We start from the raw sequence: 4,430 nt of genomic DNA on the forward strand, positions 1-4,430 counted from the left end.
CTTACCCAGCTCTAAATAAGCCTCCGTCATAAGATTTGTTTCTCCCAGTTTACCAAAGCCTTACATCTACCTCTCATCTACAGTGGTTGCTCTGGTGGTACCGATCCTGATTCCTGCCCCACACTCACTCCCTTTCCCCTTCCCCGTTACAATAAATCATATTGTTGTTTTGAAATACACGCCTCCTGATTGTGTTCTTGCATGTGGGTTCAAAGACTGGAACTAAACATGACAGAACACTCAGGCCAACAGTTAACCCCTGCAGATGCTATTAGGAGAGCCTTGTCCGAACAACAAGAACTTATACAATCACATCATGCCGCTCTGCGTGAGCTGGGATCACGACAAGCCGAAACTAATCATCGCTTAACACAATTATCCAATTTTCTTCAAGGTCCGTCTCAACAGGGTACGAACACACCGTCCCCATCCTCAGAGGTTCAGAGTTCATCCCCCGCGGCTACATTTTCTGAGGTACGTCCCCCAGCACCTGATAAATTTTCTGGAGAGGTGAAGAACTGTAAAGGATTCATTTTACAATGTGGAATAATATTTAATCATTCACCTCAAAGTTTCCGCCATGATGACGCAAAGATAGCGTATATGTTGTCCCTGTTAACTGGACGAGCCCTGGAATGGGCTGAAGCGAAGTTTCCCTCTCCCACAAACTTTGGGTGTACATTCTCTGATTTTTTGCAAGATTTCAAACAGGTTTTCTATAGGGATACCGACAAGACCTCCGTTTCCCGTGATTTGTGGAAGCTTAAGCAGGGTCAACAGACTGTATCAGAATTTGCTATAGATTTCAGAATAAAGGCAGTCGCTTCCGGCTGGGACACAGCCGCACTGAAAAGTGCATTTTTCCACACATTGAATGAACAGATAAAAGATGAATTAGCCAACCTAGACGAGCCTGAGTCCTTAGAAGACTTTATAAGTTTAACCATCAAATCAGATAACTGCATAAGATCACGCATCAAGGAACGAACTCGCCGCAGTTTTCATTTACAGAGTCCGTCAACTGTCTCATCTGTACAACCAGTTTCAGCAGCTGCCCCCGAACCAGAACCCATGCAACTGGGACACGCTCGTCTGACCCCGGAGGAGAGACATAGAAGGTTAAACTCTCGCCTGTGTCTCTACTGTGGTGAGTCCGGACACTTTATTTAGGTTATTATTAACCTCAACTCAATCTCGTCTTCTTCTTCAAGCTACCCTGATAAATAACAACCTGTCAGCTCTAATCGACTCCAGTTGTGAGCAAAACTTAATCGATGCTTCTTTAGTCGAACAGATGGACATCCAGATCGACCCTCTTCCGGCTCATCTTCAAGTTACTGCTCTCAATGGAGAGGCCTTACCACAGATCACACACAAGACCAAACCTGTCCGTCTCATCATTTCCGGTAACCACTCTGAGAACATTTCATTCTTTGTCTTTAGTGCTACCAGTTCACCCATTGTTCTGGACTATAACTGGTTAACTGCCCACAACCCGCACATAAACTGGGTTAAAGCACATGTTGAATCTTGGTCCTCCAACTGTCATGCCACCTGTCTTTGTTTTGCAGTTCCCTCGAGCTCCACGCCTGAGGGGAACTCCGAAAGCGAACCCCCAGATCTCTCCGTAGTTCCCGTTGAGTACCATGATCTTGCTCCTGTATTTAGTAAGGATAAGGCCTTGTCACTTCCACCTCATCGCCCATATGATTGCGCCATTGACCTTCTGCCCGGCGCTCCTCTGCCCAACAGCCGTCTATATAACATCTCACGTCCTGAATGCCAAACAATGGAAAAATACATTAATGATTTATTAGCTGCCGGCATTATCCGTTCATCCACTTCACCTCTTGGAGCAGGATTTTTCTTTGTAGGAAAGAAAGACGGCTCATTACGACCTTGCATAGACTACAGAGGCTTAAATCAAATCACTATAAAAAATAAATATCCTCTTCCACTCCTCTCATCAGCTTTCGAACCGGTTTAGGGTGCAACCGTGTTCACCAAACTGGATCTTAGAAATGCTTACCATCTCCTTCGTATCCGAGAAGGAGATGAATGGAAAACCACCTTCAAGACGCCTATGGGGCATTTTGAATACTTAGTCATGCCCTTTGGTCTTTCGAACGCTCCTGCCTTTTTCCAAGCCCTGGTGAATTATGTTTTAAGAGACTTTATCAATGATTTCGTTTTTGTCTATTTAGATGACATTCTGATTTATTCCAGCTCCTTGGGGGAACACAAGTCCCACGTCCGACAAGTTCTCCAGCGTCTTATGGAGAATCGACTCTACGTTAAAGCCGAGAAGTGAGTTCCATCAACCCTCGGTCACCTTCCTCGGATATGTCCTTGAAGGTGGACAGGTAAGACCGTCGGAGGACAAAATAAAAACTGTGTTGGAGTGGCCCAGACCTGAGACTCGTAAGCAGTTACAACGGTTCCTAGGATTTGCCAACTTTTATTGCCATTTTATACGTAACTACAGTCAGACGGCCTCTCCTCTAACAGCACTTACCTCCTCCAAGACCACGTTTTCCTGGACGCCCAAAGCAGAAGAAGCCTTTACTCAGTTAAAGTCCCTGTTTGCCAACGCACCCATCCTCATCCAGCCCGATCCCACCAAAAAATTTGTTCTTGAGGTCGATGCTTCTGATTCAGGAGTAGGGGCCGTCCTGTCCCAAGTCTCTTCCAATGATGGAAAGTCTCACCCATGTGCTTTCTTCTCTCGCAGACTGTCTCCTGCAGAGAGAAACTATGACGTAGGAGATCGAGAGCTACTAGCTATAAAGCTAGCCCTGGAGGAATGGCGACACTGGCTGGAGGGAGCGGAACACCCCGTTGTGGTTTGGACCGACCACAAAAATCTTGCTTATCTTCAGTCGGCCAAACAAAACAACCCACAACAGTCCCGCTGGTCAGTATTCTTTTCCCGGTTTAACCTCTCCATCAGGGTCCAAGAATGTTAAACCAGACACCCTCTCCAGACTCTACACCCCTGACGACTCGGAGGAGGGACTGGCACATTTGCTACCCCCGAGTTGCACAGTCGGGGTAGTCACTTGGGAGATCGAGGATATTCTTCGACAAGCTCAGCGACAAGAGCCACCTCCGGAGTCCTGCCCCCGTGGAAGGACTTATGTTCCCACCTCGGTCCAAGCCCACTTCCTACAATGGATACACTCATCCAGATTCTCAGGACACCCAGGGGTAAGCCGCACCATTGAGTTGGTCAATCGAAGATTTTGGTGGGGGTCTGTGCATAGAGATGTCAAGGAGTTCATTCTCGCCTGCCCCACCTGTTCAAGAAATAAATCTTCTCATCAACCACCCTCTGGCTTACTTCAACCCCTACCTGTTCCAAAGCGACCATGGTCACACATTGCCATCGATTTTGTCACTGGGCTTCCACCCTCAAAAGGTATGACCACCATTTTCACCATCATAGACCGTTTTTCTAAAGCCTGCCATCTCATCCCTCTCTGCAAGTTGCCCACCTCCTCTCAAACAGCCCTTCTGCTCTTCAAACATGTATTCAAGCTGCACGGCATGCCTCAGGAGATCCTTTCAGACCGTGGCCCCCAGTTCATCTCTCAGGTTTGGAAACAGTTCTGTTCCGCCCTGGGGGCAAGACCTGTTCTCTCTTTTGGTTATCATCCACAAATGGACAGACGGAGAGGATGAACCAGGAGATGGAGGCCACTCTTCGCTGCATTTCCTCGTCCAACCCCGGAAATTGGGCCCAGTATCTCTCTTGGGTGGAGTACGCCCACAACAGTCATGTGTCTGCAGCTACCGGTCTATCCCCTTTTGAGGTTTCCTTGGGTTACCAGCCGCCATTGCTATCCGCCGACGAAGACAAGATCTCGGTAACCTCTGTTCAACATCACATCCGCCATTGCAATAGAATCTGGAAGGACACAATTTCTGCATTAAACAATACAGCCGCACAAAATAAACGTCTGGCCGACCGCAGAAGAACCCCTGATCCTGTTTATACTGCGGGCCAGAAGGTTTGGCTGTCCACTAGGGACATACCACTGAAGTCTCTGTCGAAAAAACTCTCCCAGGTTCATTGGCCCGTTTGAAATCCTAACTGTCATCAGTCCCACCGCTGTCCGTCTCTGTTTACCCTCCTCCCTGCGCATTCATCCCACCTTCCACGTTTCCCAGATCAAGCAAGTCCTGTCCAGTCCCTTGTGCCCTCCGGCCGAACCCCCTCCTCCCACCCGTGACATTGATGGTCACCCGGCATACTCCATTCGCCGGATTATTGACTCCCGTCGACGAGGTTGTGTGTTCCAGTACCTCGTCAACTGGGAGGGTTATGGTCCGGAGGAACGCTCTTGGGTTTCCCGTTCCTTCATCCTCAACTCTTCTTTGATTAGTGATTATGCTGCCTCTTAGCCATCCACCTCCTCTCGGCCACCAGG

This window comes from Kryptolebias marmoratus, linkage group LG20 (assembly GCF_001649575.2).
Source record: "Kryptolebias marmoratus isolate JLee-2015 linkage group LG20, ASM164957v2, whole genome shotgun sequence".
NCBI lineage: Eukaryota > Metazoa > Chordata > Actinopteri > Cyprinodontiformes > Rivulidae > Kryptolebias > Kryptolebias marmoratus.